The 21,649-nt window shown below is 33.8% G+C and overlaps 1 long non-coding RNA gene across 1 annotated transcript in view; it reads left to right on the top strand.

The window, feature by feature from the left end:
* The window catches only part of LOC129051243 (uncharacterized), a 153,916-nt gene that overhangs the window by 100,426 nt on the left and 31,841 nt on the right, over positions 1-21,649 (top strand). The gene's annotated exons all lie outside the window — the stretch shown is intronic.

The following is a 21,649-nucleotide window of genomic DNA, read 5'->3' as shown; positions in this document are numbered from 1 at the left end:
TATCTTTTCAAAACCCAACTTTTTGTTTGTTAATAGCCTATAATTATTTTATTCTCAATTTCATTTACTTATACTTTGATTTTATTATTTCTTTCCTTATGCAAACCTTGTGATTGATTTCTTTTTGGTTTTCTAGTTCCTTGAGGTATGTTATTTGGAATTTTATTTGAGCTCTTCCTAATTTTTTTCCTTTTAGCATTGATTTTGCTCTGTACCAGATATTAGTGTATTATAGTTCCATTTTCATTTGTTTCTAGAAATTTTTTAGTTTCCTTTTTAATTTCCTCATTGACCCACTGGTCTTTCAGAATTGTATTGTTTAATTTTATTGTGTTTTGTATATCTTCTGAGGTTTCATTTTTTTAATTGATATCTAGTTTTATTCCTTTGTGATCAGAAAAGGTACTTAATATCATTTCCAGTTTTTTGAAAATTTGTCGAGACATCTCTTGTGGCCTAAAATGTGGTCTATTCTAGACAACGTTCCATTTGGTAATTGGAATAATATGCATTCCCCAGCAGCCATATGAAATGTCCTATAAACATTCATTAGAACTATTTGGTCTACTATGTAGTTTAAATCCAATGTTTCTTAATTAATTATCTGTCTGGATTATCTGTCTGTTAATGACAGTGGTGTGTTGAAGTCCCCTACCATAATTGTATTGATATATATCTCTCATTGTAGATCTATTACTGTTGGCTTTATATACATGGGTGCTCCTGTGGTAGACGGATATTTATAATTGTTTTATTCCTTTGCTGAATTGACCTTTTTATTATTATATAGTGACATTCTTTGTCTCTTTTAATAGTCTTTGACTTGTACTCTATTTTATCTGATATCAGTAAAGCTATCCTTCCTCTTTTTTGGTTTCTACTTACATGGTATATTATTTTTCACCTTTTTACATTTAGTATGTATATGTCTTTGTAGGAGAAGTAGTTTTCTTGTAGACAGCATATAATTGGGTGTTGTTTCTTTATCCACTCAGAATTCTATGCCTTTTAATTAGAGAATTGAGTTTACTAACATTCTGTGTTAATACTGATAAGTAGAGAACTTACTACTAATATTTTATTGTGTGTTTTCTGAATGTTTCATAACTCTTCTCTTACTTATTTTTTTTCTTCCTGTCTTCCTTTGTGGTTAAACAATTTTCCCTGGTAGTATATTTTAATTTATTGATTTTATTTTTAATGAATCTATTAAGGGTTTTTGAATTGTGGTTATCATGAGGCTTATAGAAAATAATTTTAGATATGACATATTATTTTAAAGAGATGCCATCTAAGATGAAGATTGGAAGTAGTGTTAGCATGCATCTCCTACTTGGAAAAACACAATTGTGTGTAGAGGTCCATATTGCAAACTGTTTTCCAAGAAGCAATGCAGAAACTTAACAGTAAACCACAGACCCTTAGAAAAAAACGTCAGACTTCTGCCTAAACAATGAGCCAGGCAGAAACTTTTAAGTCCCCAGAGTGTTAGAGGGGGAGAAATTGCCCCTAGAATATACACTCCTAGTGATTAGTTTGGCAATCCAGGTCACAAGAGAAGGTCTAACCATACCCTGTGCTGGAAGAGATTTATGAAGCAGTGGGCTTGTAAAAGGAGCAGCAGTGGGAAGGGCCTTGCCATCATCCCCAGTATGTAGCACAAACCGAGGGAAGCAGTTTCTGATTTTGCATTACAGGGAAACTCACAGAAGTCTGCCAGGTAACTCAGGCAGCGGTTTCAGGGTGAGAGAAGCTTCCAACGGAAATATGTAATATAGCCTCAAGTGGGGAATAATTATCTTGTCCAGAACCAGGGTCAAGTGGGAAGTCTGCTGTAGCCACAAGCATAAGAGCTAGGCACCCTGGCTTTGTGGGCAGACTGGGAGGAGCATGGCCTGAAAGCCACATTGTTGTCTCCATCAGGAAGTCTTTTTTTTTTTAATACTATACTTTAAGTTTTAGGGTACATGTGCACAATGCACAGGTTAGTTACATATGTATACATGTGCCATGCTGGTGTGCTGCACCCATTAACTCACCATTTAGCATTAGGCGTATCTCCTAATGCTATCCCTCCCCCCTCCCCCCACCCCACAACAGTCACAATTATGAAATTTAAAAATGTAGTGGAAAGTTTTAACTATAGTCTAGACCAAGTAGAAGAAAGAATTTCAGGACTCAAAGATAAGGCTTTTAAAATAACCCAATCATCAGACAAAAATAAAGAAAATAATATCAAAAGATATGAAAAATAGTCTCCAAAAAATACCGGATTATGTAAAATGGCCAAACCTTAGAATAATTGGATTTCCTGCGGAAAAAGAGAAAGCAAAAATTTGGAAAACTTATCTAAGAGTATAATGGATGAAAAGTCCCTGGCCTTGCTAGAGATTTAGATACCCACATACAAGAAGCACAAAGAACTCCTGGGAGATTTACTGCAAAAACAACATCACCAAGCCCTATAGTCGTCAGGCTATCTAACGTCAACATGAAGGAAATAATTCTAAGAGCTGTGGGACAAAAGTAGCAGGTAATCTATAAAGGAAAAATCTATCAGACTAACACCAGACTTCTCAGCAGAAACCTTACAAGCCAGAAGGGATTATGTGTACCTTCCTTAAACAGTATAACTATTAGCCAAAAATTTGCATCCAGCAAAATTAATTTTCATAAATGATAGAGAAATATACTTAGTTTTGGACAAACAAATGCTGAGGGAATTTGTTACTACAAGACCAGACCTGCAAGAAATACTAAAAGGAGTTCTAAATCTTGAAACAAAGGATGGTATGCACCAGCGGAGAACTTCTTGAAAGCATAAAACAGTGCTTATAAAAGAGTAACACAATGAAGCAAGCAAAGTGTCCGTCTAGGTAACAATTAACATGTTGATTGAAACAGGGCCTCACATTTCAATATTAATATTGCACACAAGTGGCTTGAATGCTCCATTTAAAAGAACAGAATGGCAGAATGGATAAAAAACATCACAAACCAAATTATCTTCTGTGGTCATGAGACTCACCTAAAATATTAAGGATTCATATTAACTCAAGGCAACAGGGTGAAGAAAATATTTCATGTGAATGGAAATCAAGAGCATGTAGAAGTAGCCATTCTTAAATGGGATAAAACAGACTTTAAAACAAGTTTTTTTTTAAAGATAAAGGTCTTTAAATCATGATAAAATGATCAATCAAACAACACTATATTATAATTCTAAATGTATATGCACCTAACACTCGACCTTTCAGATTCATAAAACAAATACTACTAGACCTACGAAATGGTATAGACAGCAACACATAATAGTGGGGAATTTCATCACTCTCTGATGGCTTTAGACAGACCCTCAAGACAGAAAGTCAATGAAGAAACAATGGATGTAAACTACACTATAGAACAAATGGGCCTAACAGATATAAAGAGAATATTCCACCCAAGTACTGCAGATTATACATTTTTCTCATCAGCACATGGAACATTCTCCAAGATAGACCATATGAGAGGTCAAGAAACGTGCCTTAATGAAGTTTTAAAAATTGAAATCATATCAAGTATCTTCTCAGACCACAGTGGAATAAAACTAGAAATCAACTGCAAAAGGAACTATCAAAACGATACAAACACAAAGAAATTAAACGTTCTGTTCGTGAATGATTTTGGGGTAAGCAATAAAATCAAGATAGAAATTTTAAAATATCTTGAAATAAATGATAATAGTGACAAAAGTTATCAAAACTTCTGGGATACAGCAGAACCAGTACTGAGAAGAGAGCTTATAGTGCTAAATGCCTGCATCAAAAACAGATTACAAATTGACAAATTAACATCACACCTCAAAGAACTAAAGAAAGAAGAACAAACAAAACTCAAAGCTAGCATAAGAAAAGAAATAACAAAGATGAAAGCAGAACACAATGAAATTGAAAAGTTAACAAAAAATACAAAAATAAAACAAAAAGTTGATTTTTTGAAAAGATAAAAATTGATAGATAATTAGCTAGCTCTATCAAGAAAATAAGAGAGAAGATTCAAATAAACTCGATTAGAAATGAAAATGAAGACCTTACAACTGGCACCACAGAAATACAAAAGATGATTTGATACTACTATGCACACCTCTTTTCACACAAACTGGAAAACTTAGAGGAAATAAATAAATTTTGGGAAACATACAACCCTCCTAGATTAAATCAGAAAGAAATAGAAACCATGAACAGACCAATAACAAGCAGTGAAATTGAATCAGTAGTAAAAAAAATAAAAAATGCCAACACCACAAAAAGCCCAGGGCCAGATAAATTCACAGCTGAATTTCAGCACACGCTGAAAGAAGAATTGCTACCAATTCTACTGAATCTATTCCAAAAGATTGAGAAAAGAAGTCCTCCTTAACTCATTCTATGAAGCCAAGTATGACCCTGATACCAAAATCAGGAAAGAATGTAACGACGACAACAAAAAGCTACAGACCAATATCCTTGATGAATATAGATGCAAAAATCCTCAACAAAACTCTGGCTAACAGAATCCAATAGCGCATCAAACAGATAATACACCACGTTCAATTGGGTTTTGTCTCTGGGATACAGAGAAGGCTTTACACACACAAGTCAATAAATATGATACATCACATAAACAGAATTTATAACAAAATCTATATGATCATATCAGTAGATGTAGAAAAAACATTTAATTAAATTCTGCATCACTTTGTGATGAAAACCCTCAACAAATTAGGCATAGAAGGGACATACCTTAAAATAATATAAGCTAGGCCGGGCGCGGTGGCTCACGCTTGTAATCCCAGCACTTTGGGAGGCCGAGGCGGGCTGATCACGAGGTCAGAAGACAGAGACCATCCTGGCTAACACGGTGAAACTCCGACTCTACTAAAAATGCAAAAAATTATCCGGGCGTGGTGGCAGGCGCCTGTAGTCCCAGCTACTCCGCAGGCTGAGGCAGGAGAATGGCATGAACCCAGCAGGCAGAGCTTTCAGTGAGCGGAGATCATGCCACTGCACTCCAGCCTGGGTGACAAAACAAGACTCCATCTCAATAATAATAATAATAATAATAATAATGATAATATATAAGCTATATATGATAAACCCACAACCAACATTATACTGAAAGAGGAAAAGTTGAATGTATTCCCCCTTAGAACAGGAACAATTCAAGGATGCCCACTTTCATCACTTTTATTCAACCTAGTACTGGAAGTTTTAGCGATATCAATCAAGTAAGAGAAAGAAATGAAGGGCATTCAAATTGAAAAAGAGGAAAACAAAATATCACTGTTCAACAATATTATTATTTTTCGATTTACACAATTCACTAGCTCTGCTATACACCAATGACCAAGCTGAGAGTCAAACAAGAACTGAATCTCTTTTGTAATATCTGCAAAAAAAAAAAAAAATACTTTAGGATACACTTAAAGAGGTAAAAGGTCTCTACAAAGATAGCTACAAAACACTACAGAGGAAGGACATCATAGATGACATGAAAAAATGAAAACACATCCCAGGCTTATGGATTGGAAAAATCAGTATCTCAAAAATGATCATATTTCTCAAAGCAATCCACAGATTCAATGCAATTCCTATCAAAATACCAACATCATTTTTCACAGAATTAGAAAAAATATTTCTAAAATTTGCATGGAACCAAAAACAATTCTGAATATTCAAAGCCATCCTAATGAAAAGAAAAAATACCAAATCTGAAGACATCACATTACCTCACATCAAATCATGCTAAAAGGTTACAGTAACCAAAAAAGCATGATACTGATATAAAAGTAGACACATCGACCAATGGAACAGAATAGAGAACCCAGAAACAATGACAAATGCATACAACTGATTTTTGACAAATCTATGAAAACATAAATTAGAAAAAGGACACCCTATTTAATAAATTGTGCTGGGGAAATCAGATAGTGACATGCAGAAAAATGAAACTGGATCTTTATCTCTCATGTTATACAAAAATCAACTCATGATGGATCAAAGACTTAAATCTAAGACCTGAGATCACAACAATTCTAGAAGAAAACCTAGAAAAAGTTCTCCTGGAAATTGGCCAAGGTAAAAAATTTATGACTAAAACCCCAAAAGCAAATGTATCACAAATAAATAAATGAGACCTAATTAAACTAATAAGCTTCTGTTCAGCAAAAGAAATAATCATCAGAGTACACAGACACCCCAGAGAATGAGAGAAAATATTTGCAAACTATGCATCTGACAAAGGACTAATATCCAGAAACTACAAGGAACTCAAACAATCAGCAAGAACAAAAACGAGTAATTCCATCAAAAAGTAGGCAAATGCCATGAATAGACATTTCTCCAAAGAAGAAATACAAATGGCCACCAAACATATGAAAGAGTGCTCAAAATCAGTAATCATCTGGGAAATGCAAATTAAAACTGCAATAAGATACTACCTTACCTTTGCAAGAATGGCCATTATTAAAAAGTCAAAAAACAATAGATGTTGGCATGGAAGTGGTGAAAAGGAAACATTTATACACTGTTGTTGGGAAAGTAAATTAGTACATCCTCTATGGAAAACAGTACTGAGATGTCCTAAAGAACTAAAAGTAGATCTATCATTTGGTCCAGCAATCTCACTACTGGGTATCTACCAAAAGGGAAAGTTATATGAAAAAGACATCTGCACATGTAATTTTTGGCAAAATTCATAATTGTAAAGATATGAAACCAATCTGAGTGCCCATTGGCCAATAAGTGGATAAAGGAAATGTAGTATTTATACACTGTGGCATTCTACTCAACCATAGAAAAGAACAAAATAATTTCTTTTGTAGCAACTGGGATGTAGCTGGGGGCCATTTTCTAAGTGAAGTAATTCAGGAATGGAAAATCAAATATTGCATGTTCTGACTTATAATGGGGGCTAAGCTATAGGTATACAAAGGCATACAGAGTGATATAATGAACTTTGGAAACTCAGAAGGGAGAGGGTGAAGTGGGGTAAGGGATTAGAAAACCATATATTGTGTACAATGGACACTTCTCAGGGTGCACTAAAATCTCAGACTTCATCACTATACAATTCATCTATGTAACCAAAAAACACTTGTATCCACAAAGCTATTAATTTTTTTTAAAGTTTCTAAAGAGATGATCTTTTCTGAAATAACACAGATAAGAATACAAAAACAATAAAAATACCCTCTAAACATTATCTTCATTCCCCTCACATTTTGAGTTTATTTTGCCTCAATTTATATATTTTATATTGTCTATCTCTGAATAGGTTAATATTAAATATTATTTTGTAATAGATTTGTCTTTTGCACTTCATACTACAGTTATAAATCAATTGCACATCATAATTATGGTATTAGACTATTCTGGGTTTGTCCGTGTACTTAATTTTACCAATGTGTTTTATACCTTCAAATATTTTTATCTATTAGTGTTTTTTGTTTGTTGGTTTTATTCACATAGAAACCATAAGTTGATGGAAAATTTTTACACACTTTGTGTAGAGAAGAGTCAGGGAAGCATCACTGCAAATCTGGAAGTCTGATTCTCTCTTACCACCTGCTCAGAGTTTTGGGGGTTTTTGTTTGTTTGTTTGTTTTTTAACTTCTCTGTAGCCCCAGGAACCATATTTGGCTTCTGAAATATTACTGGTAATAGTGTCTGTGATGTAGATTTGCCTTTGGTTTTCTGTGGGAGGGAGTGAAGCCAACCTGCTTCTCTGCTACCATTTTGGAACCAGAAGTCAATGATGTATGTTTTTAATTTATGTCTTGATTTTGAACTAACGGAAATATTATCTATCTGTCATCTGTCTATCTATGTATCTATGCATCTATCTATCTATCTATCTATCTATCTACCTATCTTTCTATCTGTATATGATCTTTTATATATACTGACACATTACTACTTAAGATGTTCTTTTTCTTAGGTCAATTCAAGTTTTCTTTTATGTCGATTCCCTTCAGCATGATAATTTTCCTTTATTATGTCCAATAGTATAGGTTTACAGTTAGTAAATTATCTCAAATTTAATTAATAAAATTGGCATTTTAGGTTAAAATGCCCTTATCTAAAGGGATTTTATGTTGACATGAAATTAAGTGGATAATGTATTTTATTACTTTACAGAGTTAAAAAAATATATTATTTCATCTTCTTCCAACCACCACTGTTTCTAATGAGAAGTCAACTATAATGTTTGTTGTTTTTATCTTCTATGTAAAACATCATTTAAAAAATTTGACTGCTCCTAAAATGCCTTTTTCATGTTTTATGTTCAGCCATTTGGAGGGCTTAAGCAGTTCTGTGTAATCATTGTTGATTTGTGTGCACTTTAATTTGTAGGTTTATATTTTACAACATATTTTGGAAATTTTTGACCACTGTATTTTCAAATGTTTTTCTGCTTATTTACTTTTTTATCTATTTTTAGGGCTTTAAGTACATGTATAATAACATTTTCTTGAAGGTCATTAATAGTCTATTCATTTTTTAAATGAAATGAATTATAAATGAAAGTATAGTTTGTTTTATACCAGCACTTATTCAAGGTAAACAGAATATGTATACAAAATATTTTTAAATTTGTATAAAGAGATTGGCAATCAAAGGAAGCAACAAGGGTTTATGATGAAGGTGAAAGCAAAGAAGAGAAGCTTAAAGAAGTGAGCACATTTTTTTTGTCTGTTTTCCCCAAACAATGTGTGACTATTGGAAAATAGCATGAGAGTTGCTGAGATAGACAGCATAGCTCTTGGTATTCATATGAGGCTGGCAAGGGTGAAAAAGTTGGACTTCAATCTCCACTAAGAAACATGAGACCTAACTAGCATTTTTGGCTTTCATTTGGGCCTCATCAGGAGTACATCTTATAAAAGGTATACTTGAAATATCCAATCTTCACAGTGAGATTAATCACAGATTCAGGTGGATACAACACCTTTACAACAACAATTTGCTTAAAGCAAAAGTTTATTACTAGAGTAAATTAACATCAAGTCCCTCAAAATTTCCTGTCATGTTTCTAAACTCAGTGCCTAACATTTGTATAAAAGTAACAAAGGCATCAGAAGCAGGAGAAAAAAAATTGACCTACGGTAGTTTGCTGACCAAGAGTTTGAAAGATGTATGGTTAAGAATGTAAAGAAAAAATGAAGCAAAAAGAAAAATAATAAACCTAATGCTACTTGACGAGTTAGTGGGTGCAGCGCACCAGCATGGCACATGTATACATATGTAACTAACCTGCACATTGCGCACATGTACCCTAAAACCTAAAGTATAACAATAATAAATTAATTAATTAATTTAAAAAAAGAATAAAATAACAGACCTTACAAACCCAAATGCCCACTTTGTACAAAATTGGGAAGATAGGCTGGTATCCACTTTAAAACATAAAGTGTCTTTTTTGGAAACATCACTTTCCCAATTCTATAGAATTTTTCATCTTCACTGCCAATTATGCAATAAAAAATTATGAGCCAGAGCCATGCTAAAAGATGTATTCTACTGACCAAAACTGAAGAGCAACAATAGTTAATTAAAGCACATCTGCAGGAGATTGGGTTGTTGAGAATTGAAAGAATTTTAAATTACTGTTACTAATATGTTCAAGATAATAGAGAAGACACACCAAAAGGGAAATAATTTGGAAAGTTTTGACAAAAAAATTGCAATTAAAAATATCAATAGTAAGTAGTGCAAAATACAACTATGAGATGAGTTTAGTAAAAGACTGAGCAGAGTAATCTGTTAGGTGGGAGGATTAATATAGAAGTAGAACTAATTTCAGGCTGGCTGACAAAAACTCTGTCTCTTTCTCTGGGGATGCCTAGATACCTTTCTTTGTTTGATTGTTGGTTTGTTGGTTTTATTCTTGGCTAAGATAAGGGCAGTGGCATTTATGATATACTTTTCAATGTCTGAAATTTTTCTTGTGACACCTAGTTAGTTTCTTTACTGTTGCTTTGTAATTACCCTATTCAGTTTAATAAGCCTGTTTGACCACGGAGTGAATGAGAGAGATTTTTAGATGTGTTCTCTCAAATCCAAGATTCTTTACATAAATATTGATCATTCAAGCTAGTCTCAATACAGTGCAGCTTGTAAGACTGGCCCAAGTGAAGGCTTACGCTGAAGTTACCAATTGGATCTCCATTGCTTGCCTTCATTCTCTTTCTATTGCTACACCACGTGATTCACTTTAAATAAAAGTCTCACATCCATGTAATCTCTGGTGTCTGGTAAGTAGCTTCAAATATATGAATTGAGAAACAATACAACTAGTGAGCTGAAAGATAAATCAAAAAGTTTATCTCAAACAAGGGAAAATGAAATACAAAGTAAAGTGTAAGAGATATATAGAATAAAAAGAAGGAAGGAAGATGATAGAGAATTGGGCAAAGGCAATGTGACAGTGAGAAGATGTGATAATGAGAATTTTTTAAATGAAAACTTCATCCCCTGGGCAATATCTGCTTCAATAGTGAACAGACTCCGTGATATTAGAAAAGAAGCTTCTAGTGTGCTAATGATCTATATTAGTTTTACATGCTGCAAGACACACTTTCTCCAAATTTTCAGGGTAAAGCTATGCCTATTTATTGCTTCAATTTCTGTAGGTCAGAAATCCAGACAAACTACCATTAGATTCTCTGGTCAGGGTCTCACAAAGTAGAAATCAAGGTGTTAGCCAGGCTGCGTTGTTATGTAGAGTTCATAGCCCTCTTGTGAGCTCATTAGGCTGTTGGTATAATTTAGTTCTTTTGATTGCAGAATTGGGGTCTCCATTTTCTTAACTGGCCGTTCATGGATGTTGTTCACAATGCCTAAAGGACATTTTCAATTCCTATCCCTCTATCCCCCTCACAATATAGAAACTTACCTTTAAAGCCAGCAGGATAACCATTCTCAGATGAGCAATGATCTCAGCCCCTCTTTTAACATCTTGCACCAAACTGATTCTTACCCACCCAGAATAGTCTTCCTTTCAATTCACTAAAAATAAACTGATTTGGGACTTTAATTGCATATGCAAAATCCTTTCACCTTTCCATATAACGTTGCCCTATCACAGAAATCAAAGTCCATAATTTCCACAGGGAATTCCTACAACCAAGGGGAGAAGATGTACAGGGTGTGTACCGGGTCGGAGACAAGAATCTTGGAGGTTATCTTAGAATTCTATTAACTACCTGATACTAACAGCGATTGAGTACCTGTAGAAATTAAGTGATGATGTGACTGGAACTACCCTTTAGCATTATTAAATCTGCTAAACTTATCAGGTACAGTAGCAATCTATCAAATAACTAAAATGACAATTTGCTATCAGGGTTAAGAAGGCACATTGCACTTTTCTAACACAATCCCTAGTAACCTAATGAATAATTCATAACATGGGACCCTGCATGCATCGCCTATTTTTGCATTGACCATTTCTCTAAGCTCATGTCTATAACCTTATGGGTGAGGGAATGTTTCTTAAAATCATCTCATAGAAGAGGAAATATAATTGGTCCTAGTTTACATATGGGTCAACTTGATATGTTGGAATGAGATGAAAATAGACTGCAATTGTAATATTGCACAAGTCAGAGGATGTGGTTCTGAAATACATTAATGAAGTGAATCCTCTCAGCAAGTAATGTTACAAGCATTACTCTTTGTTGTCCACTTGATATGAGTGTAAAAAGGTGTAAAGTGACCCAAGAAATCTGGCCCAGGTATGCGGACTGCTGTAAAGCATTAAATGGCTTGGCTTGTTGATAAGAGTCATGAAAAGAGCATTAGAAAATCAGATAGATATATTGAAGTCTGGGGAAGAGGCATGTGGATGGACACATGGAAGTGAGCACAAAATTTGTGAAACTTTGGGTCTCACATCGATGGACCCCAGAAAGTACCTGCATCAGAGGAGGCACTCAACACATGTTAAGAACATAGCCAATGATGTCAACTAGTTTCTATCCTCTGCCACTTTAGACTTAATCTTCTAGGCTCATGAAGAGTGCAGTAATGCTAATGTTGAGGGATGTTAGGCACAGATCACATAGCATATTCCTGTCATCATCCTGTCAGGAGCTGTGATCAATTCTCAACCCTACAAATGGCACAGATCTCAAGAAGATATGCCCATCACTCACTGCTGTGTTGATTACAATCAATCCCTTTGGCCGGGCGCGGTGGCTCACATCTATAATCCCAGCAATTTGGGAGGCCGAGGCGGGCGGATCACAAGGTCAGGAGATAGAGACCATCCTGGCTAACACGGTGAAACCCCGTCTCTACTAAAAAATACAAAAAAAAATTAGCCGGGCTTCGCGGCGGGCGCCTGTAGTCCCAGCTACTGGGGAGGCTGAGGCAGGAGAATGACGTGAGCCTGGGAGGCAGAGCTTGCAGTGAGCCGAGATCACGCCACTGCACTCCAGCCTGGGCGACAGAGGGAGACTCCGTCTCAAAAAATAAAATAAATAAAATAATCAATCCCTTCTACCCTGGAAGATGAGTTATTTATTCTTATCAGAAATTATGCATAGTCTGGATATGAGTTTATTTCCCTAATATGTTCCTTGACAGTATCACTATCTGAGAGTTTTGCATTTTTCTAACACAACCCCTAATAACCTAATGAATAATTCATAACATGGGACCCTACATGCATTGCCTCAGAGTAATATTTTTTCACAGTCAATTAGGTGCTTAGTGAGTGAAAGATCACTTGAAGTATTAAATACTCTATGACTGGAAGGAGCTGTTCTGGTAGAATATTGGAATGGCCTATGGATTGCTCAGCTAAGGCATCACCTCAGAGGCAGCGTTCTGCATTGAATCAGTGGCCACTTTATGTGTTGTGTTCCACAGAGTTAAATTATGTAAGTCTAAAAAGGAAGGGGTGGAAGAAAGTACAAATGGCTTTTCTTAGCAGTATTGCAACTATGCTTCATATTTTCACAGTCTTATACTCTGGTGAGTTGGAAAGCCTGATTCCTGAGGAAGTCAGTGGTACTTCCGGCGGGGGCAGAATGTGGTGAAGCAATAACTGCCACATAGACTCCTCATGCTGCTGCTCAAGGAGAGATAAAAAAGAGTTGTTTATCAATGGGAGGAGTCAGGCCTGGTAATTATGCAGAGCTCGCACTCATGATAGCAATGTACAAAGAGAGGAGTATGTCTGAAACCTGTTATTCTCTGGGGTGTCTCTTGGCACTTCTATTTGAATGTTAAAAGTTACGGGGCTGTTGAAGAGACCATTGGAAACAATGGCACAGGGCTGTATTATTCAAACTTGTAGGTGAATTAATTTACATAAAAGGCTGTGTGAGAAAAAGCAAAATCTACAGTGAATGATGTGGGAAAGAGATGATAAAGATGAATACCAGCTTAAGGGTCAACTACGGAAGTGGACACTTTTACTTACTCACAGTTGAGATAAAAATCCTTAAACATTAATAGTAAACAATATTGTAAATTAAATCAGAATGTATTCCTTGTTAGCTGAAACAAATTTTAAAAGTATCACAGGCAACACTGGGCACAGTAGCTCACACCTGTAATCCCAGCACTTTGGGAGGCCGAGGAGGGCGGATTGCTTGAGCTCAGGAGTTTAAGACCAGCCTGGGCAACATGGTGAAACTACAACTCTACCAAAAAAGAAGAAGAGAAAATAAAAGAAAAGGAGAAAGGAAAAGGGAAAAATAAAGAAAAGAAAGGAAAGGAAAGAAAATAAGAGAAAAAAAGAAAAGAAAAGAAAAAAGAAAAAGTACCACAAGTATTAGAAACATACCCATGTTAGGCATAGATTATATAGCATATGCCTCTCATCATGCTGTCAGGAGCAGTGACAATTTGTGAGCCCTACAAATGGCACAGATCTCAAGAAGACATGAAGACATGCCCGTCTTCTTTGCCTATCACAGGCAAATAAAAGACAGTTTCACTAACAGAAGAAATGTGGAAAAAATACTAACAAACTAATAATAAGATATATAAGATGAAAGTAAAAATAAATATAGAAGGTTTGAGGTAAAAAATCTGTTTAAATTATGTTAAAAGACTTTGAGATGATAATTTTACAACCCTGTATGTTAGTTTTTAATTAAAAGATAATGAAACAGAAAAGTTAAAAATAAAATTATGCGCAGGCAATGTAATTGAAGTCATAATAAACTAATTGAAAAGGGGGTTATTAATTCTGATTTTAAAAGTACAGGCTATAATTAACATAATAATCTATTTTATAAAAAAGGCAAGCATTCAGAAAAAAGTAACTTTAAAGTATAATGAATATGCATTAACCAACATCATATTAAATGAATATTAATATGTAATCCTATTTGTTTTAAATTCTTTATTTTAAAAATGAACATTTGCAGTATAAAGGAGCCCCTTTGAACCTTTGTATTTCTATTTTGAAGTCAGAATTAATTTTTGGACACTTTTTAAAACATTTGACATATGTAACCCTATTTATCAAATATATTGTAAGATTTTTCAAAATATTTAATTTTTCCCAGAATTGTAATATGATTTTCATCATTCTGGCTATTTTTACTTAATTATATTCCTGAGGTTTATTCACAAAGCTTATTCACTTCAACGTATTTAAACAATTCCATGGCTTGAATGAACCAAAAATAAAATATTCCGTCCCATATTAGTGTATATTTAGGTTGTTTTCAGTCTGCACTATCAGAAACAAATTTGCAAAGAGTACGGATCCAAGTTTCTCCTTGCATAACTCTTTGCATAAGTTTCTTGTATACAAACTTGGAAATGAGATATTGAGGTTTTCCTTTTTCAGAGATGTCTATTTCTTTTCATAAAGTATCACACTGTTATTTTATAACCACTCAAAATATTGAAAATCCCAATTGTTTTTCCCATTCACAACATGTACTCTTTCATTTATGTTTTCCTGTCCTTTGAATTGTGATGACCTTTATCATTTTTTCTTTTTTAAATTTATTTTTTATTTTATTTATTTTTATTTATTTATCTTAATTAATTATTTATTTTGAGATGGAGTCTCACTCTGTCACCCAGGCTGGAGTGCCATGGCGCGATCTCGGCTCACTGCGACCTCCGCCTCCTGGGTTCAAGCAATTCTCCTGCCTCAGCCTCCTGAGTATCTGGGACTACAGGCTCCTGCCAGCATGCCCAGCTAATTTTTCTATTTTTAGTAGAGACAGGGTTTCACCATATTGGTCAGGCTGGTCATGAACTTTATATTGACTTTTTCTTATAACATATATAACATTAAAAAATGCTAGTTTAGCCTTTCTATGTGTATCATTTAGTGCCATTAAATAAGTCCACAATATTGTGTTTCCATCACCACTATCTATTTCAGTTTTTTTAATAATCTAAAATAGAAACTTTCTACCCCTTAAGCGATTACTCCCAATTCCTTCCCCTGGTACCTTCAAATCTATATTCTGCTTCTATGAATTTTCCTATTCTAGGTGTTTCATGTAAACAGAATCATATGATATTTATCCTTTGTGTCTGGCTTATTTTATTTACGATAATGTTTCCAACTTTTGGAATAGATGAAGCATGCATGCATTTCAGTTTTTACTATTTTGCCTCTCTTTTCTGTATTACAGACATTACTTTTAAATTTTTTTATCATAATCTGTTGACAGTCCTATTGGTGCTCAGCACATTCTCATTAGCATTTACTTTTGCACACCAGAAGCTTTATGATACGAACTCTTGTAATGCTTTTCCTGAAGTCATTTTTCTGGTCACAGAAAGATGTTTTTTAAGTACATCAGTGGCAAAAATGCTGAAGTGGTATAGACAATGGCAGTAGCTGCAAATGAACAATTATAGACAGAGTTGGTAAATAATACCACAGCTTCCTCACTTCTGTGATGGAATAACTAGAAAGCCCTTATTGTACACCGCCCTCTAACTCCCTAGAAATATCAAGCTCTAGTTGCCCATATGGGTAACTAGCTTGATAATGCACACCTCTCTCTCCTTTCACTTTTCCGCTCCTAACAGTATTTCCTGGCATCACTTCCCAAATAACCCACTTGCAATCGAATTTTTGTCTCTGGTCCTGTTTCTGTGGGAATCTGAACAAAAAAGAGATGGTCTATTTGGTATAAGAAACAATCTAAAAAAGTAGACAAAGATTCTGTAAAATATTCTGGAATTAGATAACTTATCAACAAAACAACTGATAAAGTAGTAAATAATTGCTGTTAGAAATTCGGAGTATTGATAACTCCTCATGATGTATCTTCAAAATTATGGAGACTCCTACTTGTAATAAATAGGGATAAGCTCCAGCTAAATTAGGATTCACTGACTTATGCAATAGCTCTAAGAATTGAGAGATATGAGGGACAATGAAGCAATGTGGAATAAGTTTACTACTGTAAATTATGGAAACTCTAGAAAGTAAACATACCAGGGTACCCAACTGTCAGCTCAGGGCAGAATATGAAAGTCAGAATGCCATCATGGCAGCATTTGAAGATCTCTTAATTTTGTCCAACAAGAACACACAAATGCTGAAAATCGCAGAGGGGATCTAATGGTGAGAGTTAATAGTGTTACAAAGATAATTAGTTACAGCCTTGGCAAGTATCTACTCTATGGCCATAGCTCAGATAAGAAAGGGGTGATGTACTGATACTTGTGAAGAAAAGATCTTGGATGATGTGCTTGAAAACACTGAAGTTTAAAGCAGGTAAGCCACGTTGTCTCGCATTAGTAACCAACTTCATCCTTCTGAAAGGAGCTTATGTATGGTGCTTATGGAAGTGTGCAGCTCAGATCTCCTTCAGTGGAACCTACTGCAGTGAGGAGAGTTGACTGACAAACCTAACTGCTTTAGTTCCAGCAACACATTCACGCATGAACATGGTTCACATCCTGAACATGCTGAGAGTACTAGGTTCAGACCATTTCTGCTTAACAGGGAACTCCTCCTACAGGAAAATTTGTCTCAAGAAACCATACAGTTTTGGCTGATCTGCACTCTGAAGTTCTTCCCAGACATTTTCTCCTCTCACTTTCACAGCTGTCAGACCTGTATCACAATGTGAATGCTCTCACTGCCTACTGATGCTATCTCCCACTTCATTCTCTTCAGAATTTCCCCTAATAAATCTTGAAAATTTCTAATTCTGTCAAGGCATCTGCTTTGAAAAACTTCAAATGATGCATATTTTAAAGGGAGAGGGAGGAAAAATAAATTAGTTGAAATATAAGAATTACCATCACAACTGTCTATTTCCAATTAATAACAACCATACTTTGTAGCGCCATGTATTTAACAGGATGAAATGTATTTCTTGTCAGTTAACAGGTCATAGGGGAATTCTGATGGTGTCGTGAGTGTGGATGTGGGAGAGCTGGCAATGCAGCCAAGTGATGGCATGCCGAGAAGTTGAAACTTTCTTATGTAAATTAGAATGCATTCAGAACATCCTCAAGCCAAGTCACATTAGTGATACCTACATTTATTAATGGAATAAATTATTCTGGGCACAGCAGATATAACAAAGTTGAAGAGGTATTTTAGAGTTTTTAATGGGCACTTTGGATTAACTATTATGTTCATATCCATTCAGCATATATTATGGCCCATTAGCAAGCCAAGAGTTGTTTCTCACAAACTGCTTACCAAAAAGCAAGGATTTATTTCAAAATCCTACTGATGTTTATAGTGATTTTCTTTTGTGATTTGGAACAGATTGCATATAACCTTATATTTCACAAATACAGACAGAACAAATAATTTCTCTGGTTCATAAAGTCCAGTTGACAGAAATTCTTGGATAATAGCTTGGACAATTGCAAGACTTCAATTACATTGCCTGTGCATAATTTCATTTTTAACTTTTCTGTTTCATTATCTTTTAATTAAAAACTAACATACTGGGTTGTAAAATTATCATCTCAAAGTCTTTTAACATAATGTAAACAGATTTTTTACCTCAAACCTTATATATTTATTTTTACTTTCATCTTATATATCTTATTATTAGTTTGTTAATATTTTTTCCACATTTCTTCTGTTAGTGAAAGTGTATTTTGCAAGGTGTCACAAAATCAGATTCCTGCCTGCAGGTTATATGAATATATGATCAGTCTGGGTGTAATAAAATAGTAAGAATTGGTGTCACAAATAGGAAATTGCTTGCTCTGTCTTAGGGCTAAACCCATTCAATCTGTGTTTGTTTTTAAACACTGCCTTAATAAAATGACTGCAGATTACATTTGCCCTCCAAAGCAGTTTATCACCCCTTTGAGAAGGAAAGAACTTTCTATATTTTTATCCACATTGTGTTTTAAAGATACTTTACCATCAATATTTGTAGACAGGACAATTATAGTGCTCCAAGGTTTTTCGTGAAGTGGTAAAATATTAAGGATACATATTGCAGTCTTACGTGGTAGACCTGAAAGCTAATGGAAGAATTATATTGAAATAAAAGAACAGATAGCATAAATAGGGAAAAATTAAGAAAACTAGGGGACAGGGAAAAGGAAAACTTATTCACAGTTGAGGCTAGTAGTCCATAATATCAAAAAAAACCTGAAATCATTATCTGCTTTGTGAAAGAGCAAGAATATCTCCTGGATCTGATTTGAAATATTCTAAAAAGGGGAGTTGTTACGTTTCTTTCCAAAGCTCTAGTAACATCAGAGAGTTAAATTTAAGCAAGCTAAACCTTAATCTCACATTTTTTTGATTCACACTTGTAAAATCACAAAAATTTTTATTTCAGAAAATGTACGTTGCTACAGATAATATTTAAAGCTGTATTTGCTAATTGTGGAATTGATGTAGATATGAATAAATTTAGATATTTACACATCACTCAACATTAACAAACTTCTCTGGGTAAGCTTCCAGACAAAATTAAAATGTATGTAATTCCCTTGTTAATATGATTTGTTGAAAAATGTATCAGAGAACACCTTTGGAAAAGGTTACAATAAAGCCTTATTGTATCAGCCAATTGGAAGTAGAAAGCAGTAACTACTTATAAACATACTAATACAACTTCCTAAGATGGATACCAAATAAAAACAAGTGATTTCTTCAATATGCCAGTGGAATTATTGCTGTAAAAGTTAATATACATATTGTCTGGCGCAGGCACAACAGCTTAAAGGTAGTAAACACACACACACACACAATACGACATCCTGTCCACTTGCCAAAGACGTTGTCACAAGGTGTATGATATTGTAAGGGCTGCCATTTGTAATGGGCACAAAGTACAATGTGGCCTGGCCGTCCCTCAGGCTCATGTTGATAATCATATCAAAGAATCACTATTGATTTAGTTGCATGTTTATATCCATGTAAATGTAGGTACTTGTTTAAATATAATCTAATGATATGAGGATACTAAATATTCTAGCTGAATTCCATAAAAATATACTACAGTTTAACTGTGATGGAGTAACAAGTATTGAGGCAATTTCTGTTATAAAAATTATAAAACTTAAAGTACTATATGAAGCAAAGGATTTCAGACATTGAACAATAGACTATGTAAGACAATAATTATTGAAAGAAGGGAAACATGAGCTTAATTAAACTTTAGTTCATAGCTCCAATATACCTGACTTTAAGTATCTTCTGTAGGCTTACATGGTATGTGTATTCTGGGAGTATAAAGAGCAAGCACCGAAGATAGTTACACATCATAAGAGCGTGCTTCATAGAAGATCTAATTGTTGCCTGATTGATATTTATGGCCAGTGTAGAAAATCAGTTGTTTAAATGTATTGTAAAATTATCAGGGCTTTGCATAATAATTTAAGAATTGCCACATGGACATAGTCATAAAAGTTTTAGATCTGCCAAATTTTAATGTTTCCCCAAATAGAGTGGTTATTAGCATGATGGTGTACAGCGTAAAATAAAAAATCAATGGTTTTAAACATTATTTAAGACAAACAGGGAGAAAAGATTCATACACAATCATAACATTTACTAAATATATATCTATTAGCTTAATAAGTTATACAATTCTTTTTCAAGCTAGTTTAACACAATTTTTACGGGACTGATTAAAAATTATAAATATTTTTAATATAATTAAATAAATATAGGATTATTAGGTTAGAGTTAGGGTTTGGGTTAGGGTTAGGGTTAAATTATAAATATTTATTAAATTATAATTAAATTATATATTAAATTATAATTAAATCATTATAATAAAATTTTAAATATTTTAATATATTTCTAATAAATATATTTAATATTTATATATTACATATAAATTATACATAATTTATATATATTATATATACAACATATATTATTTATCTATGTTTTATATTTTTAATATATAAGGGAAAATAGATCTTAATGTATCAATCCAATTTGTAGCTTAAGACATTTATAGCTGTCACAAGACATAGTCATTGGAAAATTTCTTGCCTTGGACTTTACTATGTGGTCACCATGATCAAATCGTGAGGCAATGATTTTCAAGAAGTCATACTCTTCATGACATTGATTAATTCCATGAGAAATCTATTTAACAATATACAGATAAGATTTAGAAAATGTTCATGGCCTTAAATTGAATTTTATATTAGCTATATATCATGTTAATATGCAGGTAATAGCATCGATTTTTTTCCTACCATAGAATTAACAGCAGAAACAGTTTCTATGTGTCACTATAGGACACATAGTCTCTAAAGTCAGATTTACCTATACTACAATCCTGTCTCTGCTATATACTATCAGTTTCATAGTTGACAAATTTATTTTCCAAAGCTGTTTTTCTTTAATCCAAATAATGGGACAATAATAATATTAAAATAATATGTGTTGTCAAGATTAAATGAGATATTCTTTATAAAATTTATATCCTGGAGTTAGTTTTTTAAGGACCTTTTTATTGATGTAACATAAATTTTCAACAAGTTTGTGAAGAAGAAAAAGAAGTAGAGGAGAAGGAGTTGCAATGGAAAAGGAAGAGAGAAGAGAAAGGGTAAGGAGAATGAGATGGAGGAGAAGAATAATTCTTCTAATGGAATTTGAGATATCAGAAATATAAAAGATAAACTAAAACTTGAGAAAGTACTTTTCGCAAGATGTATGTGTGCTTGTATTTTACATGCCATTTTTTTCCTAAAATAAAATATGTTTTAACTGTCTGAGTATCACATAACATATGCTAATTTTATAATCATTTAACTAACAAAACGAATAAATAAGAAAATTAAAATATCCCAAACCACAAACAAAACATACAGTAAAAGTTACCAAAAAAATTACCAGAATGTGGAATTGTGGGTTCCATCACTCAGTGTGTACTATTTATTTACTTTAAATCTTCTAGATTTCTTTCCATGTCATGAGCCTAAGTCTCTTCAGAGCTAATATAAGGCAAACTTTAAAGAACATGGCCTACTATTTACTCAGAAAAATAGTGATATGTAATAATCGACTAATAAAGAAACATGAAATATGAAGCTAGTATATTCTCAGAAAACCTAGTTTTATAGATGTATACATATCTATGTGCACAGAGTGTATGTTTATATAGAGTCATGCACCACATAACAGCATTTTGGTCAATGATGGACTGCACATACAATAGTAGTCCCATAAGATTATAAGA

This window comes from Pongo abelii, chromosome 19 (genome assembly GCF_028885655.2).
Source record: "Pongo abelii isolate AG06213 chromosome 19, NHGRI_mPonAbe1-v2.0_pri, whole genome shotgun sequence".
In the NCBI taxonomy this organism is placed as follows: domain Eukaryota; kingdom Metazoa; phylum Chordata; class Mammalia; order Primates; family Hominidae; genus Pongo; species Pongo abelii.
Note: the sequence above shows the minus strand (reverse complement) of the source record. Positions and strands in the feature narration are given on the sequence as shown.